Raw genomic sequence first — 13,148 nt, forward strand, 5'->3', positions numbered from 1 at the left:
AAAATTATGAGGGGCATGGATAGGATAAATAGGCAAAGCCTTTTCCCTGGGGTCGGGGAGTCAAGAACTAGAGGGCATAGGTTTAGGGTGAGAGGAGAAAGATATAAAAGAGATCTAAGGGGCAACCTTTTCACGCAGAGGGTGGTGCGTGTATGGAATGAGCTGCCAGAGAAAGTGGCGGAGACTGGTACAATTGCAACATTTCAGAAGCGTTTGGATGGATATATGAATAGGAAGGGTTTGGAGGTATATGGGCCGGGTGCTGGCAGGTGGGACTAGATTGGGGTGGGATATCTGGTCGGCATGGACGGGTTGGACCGAAGGGTCTGTTTCCATGCTGTACATCTCTATGACTGTATGAACAGCTGCTTCTAATTCCGTCTCTCTGCTGCCGTTTGCCCGTCCCCAGGAACCGGGCCCTCTCTACTGCCAGAAGATTAACCCGTTTTCTGTCTAAACTTTTCTCTGACACCGGAGTGACCAGTGACAAGTATTGCCCTCCTCAACATCGGGTACAGAGAACAGGAGAAGACCCCGCAGACCTCCACGGGTGTGGCATCTCAACTCTGCATACTGGGCCTGTGTATCAATATTTACGTCGAAGTTTATTGGGAAGCAGATGAGAAGGCGAGGTGCACAACAGTGCGCCGTTATACGGGAAAGCTGCTGAACTCGACATTGAGTGAATAGGGAAGATGGTTTCCCTTCTGGGTTATGCTCCCATCGCGCACCGGCAGACATATCGGCGACGAACAAATATTAACTCTGTCTAAATTGCCACATTCTGTTTTTACGAACCGTGATTTCACTCAGAAGCACAATTTACCTGCTCCCTCCTGGATATCCTTCCAGGTGAAGCAGCTCTTTACCTGCACATTTGCTGCTACCTCGTCTACTGCATTCGCTCGTCCTCGTGACTTTAAATCTCTGCCGAATCACTATAGATCATTTCAGGCATGGGAGCATTGTCACAGCATTATTTCCTGTTTCTCGGCCCCTACTGACATGGAAAACTTCGGTTCTCCGAGGAGAGCTGGCCCAATATTTCAATTTACCTTTATTGCTGACATTCCACAAACACCGCACCACTCACGTCAACCTGTTCAACGCGATCTCCAACCATTTCACTTCCCTGTTTTCTGCCTCATTCGTACTCCAGGCAGCCCAACCTCGTTTCACGAAGGTGCTTTTTGAGAAAATTAATGGGGCATTTTTGCCCAAATCAAGTTAAGCGACGCAGCCTCGTCTGGGATGTGAATCCAGGACCGCACACAAGTCTGCACTGTTAAAGACTCTACCTGGGATCATGCCCCTAGACCAACAAGCCAAACAGCGATTCATTCCTCATCCACCACACTCCTCTTGAGCTCGCTGAGACTTGCTTAGTGTGAAATACATTTGACATTGCTCTAAGAATTGCAAGTGACAAAGAGTTTCCAGAACAGCTGCTTCTCATTCTGTCTCCCTGCTGCTGTTTGTCCCGTCCCCAGGAATCGGACTCCCTCCACTGTTTCGAAACTTTTCTCTGACACCAGAATAGCCAGTGACAAGCATTGCCCTCCTCAACATAGGATACAGAGAACAGGAGACCACTCAGAGGTTGTCACCTTAACTGTACACATTGGGCCAGTATATCATTGTGAAATATTTATGTCGAAGCTTTTTTGGGAAGCGGAGGCAAGGTGCAGAACAGAGCGCCATTATACGGGAAAGCTGCTAAAGACGACGTTGAATGAATAGGAGAGAATGGTCTCTCCTTTGGGTTCTGGTTCCAACACGCACGCGTTGTGCCATTCTCTTGCATTGCTCGGCAGTTTTTCCACAGAAGTATTCAGCTTTTCATCTAGCGTGTGGCAGGCACGTTTGAGAATGAGGTCAGAAGATCTTCACTGCTGTCGTGTCATATGCTGTTGTGCAGACATATCGTCGATGTGCAAAAATAAACTCTGTCTAAATTCCCACATTCTGTTTTTCGAACTGTGATTTCGCTCAGAATCACTAATTTTCAAAACTCGCTATATTCAAACTTTAACAAAGTGCTCATAGAAATGATTAGTGAACACCTGGAAGAAATTCTTCCAAACTTACCTGGGGAATTTCGCTTTGAGGGGTCTTGAACTTTGTGGAAGGAAGGGAAATTTGCCTCGAGGCTGTTTAATGTGGAGATGTGTTCTCCATGTAAACTGGTCGTAGTTGACCATCCCAGTGCTTCCCGATGCAGGGCTGCCTGACCCCCAGGGAGGTTTACTTGAAGCAACTGGAGAGAATCCAGAGAGGGAGCAGATTCTGCAAAGGTGCTCAAATACTTTCTATCTCTCTTTTAGGTCTTTTCCTTGTGTATTCCTTCAGTTTAGCACGTATGCAGTTTGCACCCTGGAAAATGATTGCTTTTTTCCTCATGTTCACAATTAAATGTGTAGTTTCGCTTGGAACTGATCCGCATTGACAGGATTGGCATATTGATATATATATATGTACACGTATTTAGTTTAAGATTAGATTATATTTGAATGAAGTTTTCCTCTAAACACACCTAAGCCTATCTGGCTGCATGAGGGATTTCAGGTTTCTGTGTGCTGGGTATTATGTGATAAGCAGGCATCTGGCAAACTACAGGAACTGTCACCTATGTTATGTTCGTTTAAGTGTACTGACAATGACCACTTATTTTGTGACTTTTTTTTGCAGGAAGACGTGCCGAAAGAAATCTGAAAACAAATGATACATCAACTTCTGACAGAGCCGCTTGATTCATTGGGACTTCAATATCAGCAGCCATTCCAATCAAGAAGACATGGTTGCTTTTGTTTGCTTGAGAGATTTTGGACACTGGTGCGGCAGGAAGAATACTGAGACACCGAGTGAGGGAGATTCAGTGCGCTGACTGTGAAAAGTGCTTTACACCATTTACTCAGCTTGGGGGTATCAAAGTCTCATCCCTGACAGTGGGGATAGACTATGTCCCCGTTCTGATTGTAATTTCAAACCCAGACCAACACAAGGAAAACTCCCCCAATGGGAAACTGTGGAAATGTGGGGACTGAGGGAAAGGATTCCCTTCCCCATCCGTGTTGGAAACCCACAGACGTAATCACAGCGGGGAGAGGCCATTCACCTGCTCGGTGTGTAGGAAGGGCTTCATTCGGATCAGCCAAATGGAGACGCACGAGTGGGTCCACAAGTGAGAGAAGCCATTCACGTGCCCCATGTACGGAAGGGGGTTCACTCAGTCAGCTGCACTGCTGACCCACCAGTGGGTCCACACCCACTAATACATTGAAGAAACCTGTTAAGTCTTTCATCTTTTAAAATAGGTTCCAGATTTCGGTTCATTAATCTGTAAATCCCAGAACTTCTTTTTAGTAATATTCTCCAGGTAACTTAATGTTTTATAAAGGGAGGTGACACCTGAGTTCAGATAACGCATGAAAGCTGTGAGTTTAGAGTCGTTCTGTATCACAGTCTTGAGTCAGACTTTTTCTATTTCCAAACATACAATCCTGCAAATGCAATTCACCCCAAAGACTTCTATGTGTGAGTGCATTCATGAGACAGAGCGTCTGAGTGTGTCTGTGTGTGTGTGCATGCTGGGTAAAGTGTGCGTGTAATGGTGTATAATTGTGTGAGAAGGTGTGTGCATGGATGAGAGTGTGAGGGGTGTATCCATGTGTGTCTGAGAGAGACCCCTGTCGATCAGAGAGGGTCTGCACGACCGTGTGAGGACTTGTGTGTGTGTGTGTGTGTGTGTGTGTGTGTGTGTGTATGAGAGAGAATAGAGAGAGAGAGAGACAGATTCAGAGAGAGAGATAGGGTTTGTGTGTATTGTGGAGCTGGTTCTCCTGTAGTGAGACATGAATCCAAGGTTTCAGCTGAATTCATTCTCGTGTGTTCCAAACTTGTTATTAGCCTCTGCTCGGCCACTAGAAATTATTAAGCAGTTAAGCAGTTTCACAACACACACTAGAGAGGGCAAGGTGAAGGGCTGATGTCTGAAACGTTGACTCCCCTGCTCCTTGGATGCTGCCTGACCTGCTGTGCTTTTTCAACACAACACTCTCGACTCTGATCTCCGGCATCTGCATTTCTCACTTTCTCCTCATGGGCGAGGTGGGACTTGTCTTTTATTCACTCATTCACTCTTACAGCCTGTCCTTGGTTGTGGCCCAACTGTGCATCCTGAAGAAGGGCTTATGCCCGAAACGTCGATTCTCCTGTTCCTTGGATGCTTCCTGACCTGCTGCGCCTTTCCAGCAACACAATTTCAGCTCTGATCTCCAGTATTTGCAGTCCTCACTTTCTACTCAGAGAATAGGGCCCGTCAAAGATCAGAAAGGCGGTCTTTGTGTGGAGCCACAGAAAATGGGGGACATACTAAATGAATACTTTGCATCAGTATTTACTGTGGACAAGGATATGGAAGATATAGACTGAAGGGAAATAGATGGTGACACCTTGCAAAAATTTCAGATTACAGAGGAAGAAGTGCTGGATGTCTTGAAACGGTTATAGATGGATAAATCCCCAGGACCTGATCAGGTGTAACCAAGAACTCTGTGGGAAGCTAGAGAAGTGATTGCTGGGCCTCTTGCTGAGTTATTTGTATCATCAATAGTCACAGGTGAGGTGCCGGAAGACTGGAGGTTGGCAAATGTGGTGCCACTGTTTAAGAAGGGCGGTAAAGACAGTACAGGGAACCATAGACCGGTGAGCCTGACCACGGTGGTGGCCAAGTTGTTGGAGGGAATCCTGAGGGGCAGGATGTACATGTATTTGGAAAGGCTAGGACTGATTCGGGATAGTCAACATAGCTTTGTGCATTAGAATTCATGTCTCAGAAACTTGATTGAGTTTTTTGAAGAAGTAACAAAGAAGATTGATGAGGGCAGAGCAGTAGATGTGATCTATATGGACTTCAGTAAGGCGTTCGACAAGGTTCCCCATGGGAGATTGATTAGCAAGGTTAGATCTCAGGGAGAACTAGCCATTTGGATACAGAACTGGCTCAAAGGTAGAAGGCAGAGGGTGGTGGTGGAGGGCAGTTTTTCCGGCTGGAGGCCTGTGACCAGTGGAGTGCCACAAGGATCAGTGCTAGGCCCTCTACTTTTTGTCATTTACGTAAATGATTTGGATGCGACCATAAAAGGGACTGTTAGTAAGTTTTCAGATGACACCAAAATTGGAGCTGTTGTGGACAGCAAAGAGGGTTACCTCAGATTGCAACAGGATCTGGACCAGATGGGCCAAGGAGCTGAGAAGTGGCAGATGGAGTTTAATTCAGATAAATGTGAGGTGCTGCATTTTGGGAAAGCAAATCTTAGCAGGACTTCTACAATTAATCATAAGCTCCTAGGGAGTGTTGCTGAACAAAGAGACCTTGGAGTGCAGGTTCATAGCTCCTGAACATTGGAGTCGCAGGTAGATAGGATAGTGAAGAAGGCGTTTGGTATGCTTTCCTTTATTGGTCAGTGTATTGAGTACAGCATTTGGGCGGTCATGTTGCGGCTGTACAGGACATTGGTTCGGCCGCTGTTGGAATATTGCGTGCAATTCTGGTCTCCTTCCAATTGGAAAGATGTCGTGAAACTTGAAAGGGTTCAGAAAAGATTTACAAGGATGTTGAGGGTTGGAGGATCTGAGCGAGAGGGAGAGGCTGAACAGGCTGGGGCTGTTTTCCCTGGCGCATCAGAGACTGAGGGGTGACCTTATAGAGGTTTACAAAATTATGAGGGGCATGGATAGAATAAATAGGCAAAGGTTTTTCTCTGGGTTCGGGGAGTCCAGAACGAGAGGGCATAGGTTTAGGGTGAGAGGGGAAAGATAGAAATGAGACTGAAGGAGCAACTGAATCACGCAGAGGGTGGTACGTGTATGGAATGAGCTGTCAGAGGAAACGGTGGAGGCTGGTACAATTGCCACATTTAAGAGGCTTTTGGATGGCTCTATGAATAGGAAGGGTTTGGAAGGATATATTTGGGTGCTGGTAGGTGGGACTAGATTGGGTTGTGATATCTGGTCGGCATGGATGAGTTAGACTAAAGGGTCTGTTTCCATGCTGGACATCTCTGTGACTCTATGATTTTGTCTGGCAGCTCAACGTTTGTATATCTATTCCCCAGAGTAGAGGGTGTCCAAAACTAGAGGTGTTTAGGCTGAGAGGGAAAAGGTTTAAAAGGGACTGAACGGGGGAACTTTTTCACACAGAGCGTGGCATGCGTTTGGAATAAGCTGCCAGAGGCAGTGGTCGAGGCTGGTAGAATTACAACATTTAAAAGGCATCTGGATGGAGGTATGAATAGGAAGGGCTGAGAGAGATATGGGCCAAATGCTGGCAAATGGATCACGAGGGTAATGTAGGAAATGTTGTCGGCGTGGACCGAAAGGTTTGTTTCTGATCTCTGCAAGTCTATGACTGTATTTCTACATATTCTGAACCAATTCACAAGACTAGGAATAGGCCATTCCAAGCTTACCGGCTGTCCTCAATTGTGGCCTAACTGCGCAGATTTCAATGCAAGTTTCAGAAAGATGTCTGCAGCTTTTTTTTAAACATTTGAATGTGCTTTCAGACATTACTGATGTTTCTGAATACATCATTTTAGCTATTCTCAATGTTAAAGGTCAGCCATTTCTCACGCTTCCCTTCCCCACCCCCACCCCAGGTCGCCATCACCATCCATTCTCTCTCTATCATTAGAAGGGTTTGATACAGAGATCAAAGAGGGCTCGAGGCACGAGAAAGGACAGGGGAGGGTACTCAGAGTGAGATTGAACGGGGGGGGGGGGGGCGCAGAGACTGGGGAAGAGAAAGAGAGAAAATAGGTAGAAGAGCAGAGAATTTGGTGGTAGAGAATGCATGGGGGTACACAGGGTGGGAGCAGAGAGAGAGAATTTGGTGAAGAGGATTGGGGAGGAGAGAGAGAATGCAGAGTTGCAAAGTGTGAAGTGAAAGAAATTGGTTCCAGAGTGTGGGGAGAGAGAATGGACGGGGCAGTGGGTGGGGAGAGAATGGACGGGGGTCTGTGGTGGGGAGATAATGGACGGGGCAGTGGGTGGGGAGAGAATGGACGGGGGCAATGGGTGGGGAGAGAATTCATGGGGCAGTGGATGGGGAGATATTGGACGGGGAGCAGTGGATCAGGACAGAATGGACACGGGGCAGTGGGCAGGGAGAGAATGGATGGGGCAGTAGGTGGGGAGAGAATGAATGGGGTCAATGGGTGGGGAGAGAATGGACGGGGAGCAGTGGGTGGGGAGAGAATGGACGGGCGGCAGTGGGTGGGGACAGAATGGACGGGGCAAAGGTTGGGGTGAGAATGGAAGGGGTAGAGGGTGGAGAAAGAGAGCAACAATGAATGGCAGGAGAAGGTGGGGGAGAGAAGGAATGGATGAGGGGAGCGTGTGGGAGGTGAGAGAAAATGAGTGTAAGGGAAGGGACTGGATTGGGGAAGGCAGAGGGTGGAGCGATAAAGGGAATGGATGGGTACAGAGGGTGGATGAGGGACTGGACAGAGGGCAGAGGGTGCAGAGATAGAATGGACGGGGTGGGGAGAGTGGCATGTGGGGAGAGAGAGAGAAGGGACTGGTAGGTTAGGGTAGAGAGAGAGAATGGACAGGGGATGCTATGGGTGGCGGTGAGGGAATGGACAGGGGACGCTATGGGGATGATTGGATGGGGAGGTGAGAATGCATCCCACCTACACCCAGCATCCCCTTCTCTGCACATGTGCAGTGCAGACTTTTCTGAATGACACGAGAGACGGGTCTGGAACACTGTGTGAATGCAATCACCATCACATCCAGGCATCAGCAAACCACTGCCTTTTTGTCTTAAAAACTAAATAAAGATGTGGGCTATATACTAATGATGGCGAGATATGGCTGAGAAACTGAACAGATGGTCAGCACTTTCAGGAGAGGGGAGCTGGGCAAAGGGAGGAGGATGGAAGGATGAATTTGGGTTGGAATACATTGAAAGGCTTAGGAATTGAGAGACAGAGATTTCGGGTAGAAGATAGAGAAGGCTGTTCTGTGCAAACCAAAATTCTCTCATCCTATTTTCTGCCCTGCACTGACAGCAGTAATCTGTTTTCTCAAGTTATTAGCAGAGGAGGATTTGCTTTTCAGGCATGGAATAGAAATTTAGTCAGGGCCTGAATATCAGCAGTGTTTGAATCCAGGAGGTGAAATGTTTGTCTGCAGGAAATGATTTCAAATATCAACATGCATTGAGAATCCCCGTGAATACACGCAGCTTGCGTGGGAGTACTCAAGGGTTCTAATTGCGGAGAGAACTTTAATTTTTCAACGAAATGTGGACCAGTGTTCTCGCTATAGACGAGCCCTTCATTGGATCGTTCAATCTGCCGAGTAACAACGACCCCTTCCCCGTGGAAACTCTGTGAAAGCAAATTGAATTCCTCAAACTGATTGGAGTGTCACCAAGATTGGGGAGAAGCCAATCGAATGCATAGAGCTGGAGAGGGGATTCCTCGCAGCGCCAGGGACCTGGGTTCGATCCGACCCGCACAGTGACTGTGTGGAGTTTGCACTTTCCTACCCCTCCCCCACCCCCTGTTCACGTCGGTTTCCTCTGGGTGCTCGCGTTTTCTCCCATGTTCCAAAGATGTGCAGGCTAGAGTGGATTGGGCGTTCGAAATTCAGGGATTAGCTGTGGGGTTAACTGGTGGGTCGGGGAGTGGGGGTATGTTCTTCGGAGGGTCAGTGTGGACTTGGTGGATCAAACGGCCTGTTTCCACAGTGAATCCCCCAACGTGTCTGCAGACTGGTTTCCAGCTCCATCTTCTCTGTGCCGAAGGTCCTCCAGTATGTGTATTCCTTCGTTTTCAGCACCCAGAACGTCTCACCTTCTGCAAATCGAAAGACAAGTCCCACTCGGCCCTCTCTAATGTGTATTGTGTAACTGCTTAATCATTTTTAGTGGCCCAGCAAACGCTGATAACCAAGTTCGGAAACCAGGAGGATGGCCTCAATCGCGAACTTGGGTTCATGTCACATGACAGGTAACCCCACTTCACTGTTACGCTCTCTCTCTCTCACTCTCTCACTCTCACACTCACTCTTCCATACTCACACGCTCATGCAGAGCCTTTCCGATAGACATGCTCTCTCTCAGACACTAATACGCCCCCCCCACTCACACCCACGCATACATCTTCGCACATGATGACACTCCATCACACACACACTTTACCCAGCATGCACAAGCACATACACACTCTCTCTCTCATGCATTCACTCACACATTTGGGATGAATTTGCTTTTGCAGGATTATATATTTGGAAATAGAAACAGTCTGACTCAAGATTGGGATACAGACAGACTCACCTCACAGCTTTCATGCGTTGTTTGATGTGAGGTGTTACCTCCTTGTATAAAACATCAAGTTTCCTGGAGAACGTGACTTAACAGTTCTGGAATGTACATATTAATGAACCGAAATCTGCAACCCATTTTAAAAGATGAAAGATTTAACAGCAATCTAGGTTTCTTCAATACGTCACTTATGTTGAATGACACTATAATGTTTTTGTGATATATTCTGTGTCTTGTGATTCTACACCACAGCTACCTGAAGAAGGAGCAGCACTTCGAAACATAGTGCTTCCAAATAAACCTGTTAGAATATACCCTGGTGTTTGTGAGATTTTAAAACTTTGTTTCCAGTGAATACAGCCCACACCTCCCACTGTTGCCAGTAAACTTTGCAATTCCAATGAAACAATGAACCTGAAGTCCTGAAAAAACATACAATTTGTAACAATATTAGCGACTCATTCACTGGTCCTTCTGAGACATGACATTAGTGCTGGAGGCTGAAAGAAATGAGCAGCTTTAAAACAAAAACCTGTTGGACGTCACAGAGTCTAAGCCGGGTGGTAAGTTCAGGTAACCTTTACTACGACCCTCTTTTGTTACAGCTTCAGATTTCCCCAGGAAAAGGGCATACAAAAAGTAGTTTTTAAAGAAAACACCTCCAGCTCAAAATGCACCCACTCTCTCCCCCCCCCCCCCCCCCCCCCCCCCCCCCCCCACTTTCTTTGTTGGTCAGCTGAGTTGACCCTTTGTAACTGGATCCCTGGTACAGCCGGGTAAAACATGCAGCTGGGATGACTGAGTGAACCCTTTCCCGCAACGGCAGTTTCCTTCACTAAAAAGGTCATGAGTGAATCAGATGGTGTTTTTTCCCCCTAAAAGTGGTTTCATCCTTAGATTCTGAAGTCCAGATTACTGAACGAGCTCCAATTCTGCCATCCACCGCAGTGGGATTCGAACCTGGGACGCCCCAGTGCTGGGTTGATCGGAGCACTTGGCCATCGCTCCTTCGATCCCCTTGCACTGGCACGTGAACTCGATGGTGCCTCCTCAGGTGGGAGGAGCAGGTGAAGCCCTTTTGGAACTTACAGCAGGTGAATGGCCTCTCTCCAGTGTGGACCCACTGGTGGGTCAGCAGTGCAGCTGACTGAGTGAGCTCTCCCCTGCACATGGGGCACGTGAATGGCTTCTCTCTGACTGAACCCCTTCCTGTACACTGAGCAGGTGAACGTCCTCACCCCGTTGTGAATGCGTCTGTGGGTTTCCAGCACTGATGGGGAAGGGAATCCTTTCCCACAGTCCCCACATTTCCACGGTTTCCCCATTGGGTGGAGCTTTCCTTGTGTTGCTCTGGGTTTGAAATTACAAACAGAGCGGGGACATCGTCTTTCCCACCGCGAGGGGTGTGATTTTAATTCCCCAATCTGAGTAAATGGTTTGAAGCACTTTTCACAGTCAGCGCACTGAATCTTCTTCACTCGGTATCTCAGTATTCTCCCTGCCACACCAGTGTCCAAAGTCTCTCAAGCAGACAAAAGCAAACATTTCTTCAGGACCATGGGGACAATGGATGACGTATCTGACTCCACCTACTTGTTTCAACTGCAGCTCACAGCTTCTTCACACATCCCAATTAATCTTTCTCATTGTCATGAAACCGGCGTATGGGTACAATTCCTAATCTGCAGGAATGAGAATCGTTTCACTGTCTCGCGTCAGTAAATGTCCCTGAGAACATCAAAGTCAAGTCACAGCGCTGTCAGAGGAGGGGAAGCTGAAAGAGACCCACATGCTGCTCATGGGCACATTTCACTTTCCCCAACTCACCGCCCCAACCACTGCGGCTCTTGGGAGTGGAAAGGGAACAAACACCAAAACCCGGTCTCAGCTTTGTAAATCTTCAGGAAATAAGAAAACAGTACATCCCTTCGGGTCTTCCATCCTGGGCTGACAGCGTTGATTTTAAATGGCTGTCCAGTCAGTGTCGATTCGTTTTGGCTGAAAAAAATCTTCCTTATCTCATCCCAGCATTTCTTGCCACAGAGAACTGTGCGGCAGAGTTCATGTATATATTTCCTTGTATGGTATTTTGTAAATTACATTCGTTTTCTGGTTGTTTGTATCGGGTATTTCAGGTTCATTAGCCGCTGTTTAAGTTGTGTTGGTAGGTTTGTGGGCTACCATGATGCTGAGAGGATTGAGTTTTCCGGACATCATTTCCCAGATGTCTTTAATGTAAAGCAATGTGGCTAGGGTTTCTCCAGACGTTGTGTCTACTTGTGTCAGTTTGTTGGTGTGAAATTGGCACACTGGGTTTATTGGGTCGGCAAAAGTGAGGACTGCAGATGCTGGAAACCAGAGTTTAGATCAGAGTGGTGCTAGAAAAGCACAGCAGGTCAGACAGCTTCCGAGGAGCAGGAAAATCGACGTTTCGGGCAAAAGCCCTTCATCAGGAATAGAGGCAGGACCCCTCCAGGGTGGAGAGATAAATTGGGGCTGAGGTGTGCGGGGCCAAAGGTAGCAAAAAGTACAATAGGTGAATGGGGGTGGGGATGGAGGTGACAGATCAGAGAGGAGGGTGGAGTGGATAGGTGGGGAGGGAGATTGGCAGGTAGGACAGATCATGAGGACAGCGCTGAGCTGGAAGGCTAGAATTGAGGTAAGGTGGGGGAGGGGAAATGAGGAAACTGATGAAGTCCACATTGATGGCCTGGGGTTGAATTTACCCCAAGCGGAAGATGAGACGTTCATCCTCCAGGCATCGGGTGGGGAGGGAGCGGCGATGGAGGAGGCCCAGGACCTGCATGTCCTCGGCAGAGTGGGAGGGGGTTTGAAATGTTGGGCCATAGGGCGATGGGGTTGATTGGTGCGGGTGTCCTGGAGATGTTCCCTCAAGCGCTGTGACTTGACTCTTCGAGGAGTCTCTAGTCTCCCCAATGTGGAGGAGACTGCATCAGGAGCAATGGATACAAGAAATGACATTGTTGGATGCACAGGTGAAAGCCTTCGACCGACCATGGCCCGGATTCGATTTCCGGGCAGGAAAGTATTGTTCGGTAGAGCTGTCAAGCTGTGCTTGCATCTCCCTGGTGGTCTAGTGGTTAGGATTCGGCGCTCTCACCGCCGCGGCCCGGGTTCGATTCCCGGTCAGGGAAACTGTTTTCAGGGGGTTAAGGGGCTCCCCGTTCTTCGGAAATGCTCTGTACAGTTATTTATTGATCTTCGTCGTTCCTGGGTGCAGCAGTGTGTCGTGGCTCGCTGAAATAGTGTCCTGATTCAGATGTGTTTGATTGTGTAGGGGTGATTGCATCTGTAGTTAAGTTCTTGGTTCGCGTGCATTGTTTTCCTGTAGACGCTGTTTTGAATTTACCATTGACTGTTCGCTCCACTGTGACATCAAGAAATGGCACTTTGTTGTTGTTCTCCTCTTTTGTGAATCTTATGCCAGTAAGGAGATTGTTGATGGTGTTGTAGGTTTCCTCTAATTTGTTTCATTTTTTGATGAGAAAAGTGTCATCGCTGTAGCGGACCCAAAGTTTGGGTTGGATCGTTGGAAGGGCTGTCTGTTCGAGTCTCTGCATTATTGCTTCTGCTAGGAATCCTGATGCTGGAGGTTTCGTGCGTATTTCGTTGATTTGTTTGTAGGGCTTGTTATTGAATATGAAGTGGATGGTAAGGCACAGTTCCACGAGCTTGACAGTGCTATCTTTGCTGATGAAGTTGATGCTGTGTTTGTGACTTTGGTTCTTCGAGTAGTGTCTTCAGTTTTCTTTGGCCACGTTGATGTTAATGGATGTGAACAGGGCTGTTATGT

The 13,148-nt window shown here is 47.7% G+C and overlaps 1 non-coding gene across 1 annotated transcript; it reads left to right on the forward strand.

The window, feature by feature from the left end:
• The first annotated feature begins 12,417 nt into the window (after nucleotides 1-12,417).
• Nucleotides 12,418-12,489, forward strand: trnae-cuc (transfer RNA glutamic acid (anticodon CUC)). Its single transcript has one exon. It is a non-coding gene; the product is annotated as a tRNA-Glu (tRNA).
• The last annotated feature ends 659 nt before the right edge of the window (nucleotides 12,490-13,148 follow it).

The sequence above is a fragment of the Chiloscyllium punctatum genome, chromosome 36 (genome assembly GCF_047496795.1).
Source record: "Chiloscyllium punctatum isolate Juve2018m chromosome 36, sChiPun1.3, whole genome shotgun sequence".
In the NCBI taxonomy this organism is placed as follows: Eukaryota; Metazoa; Chordata; class Chondrichthyes; order Orectolobiformes; family Hemiscylliidae; genus Chiloscyllium; species Chiloscyllium punctatum.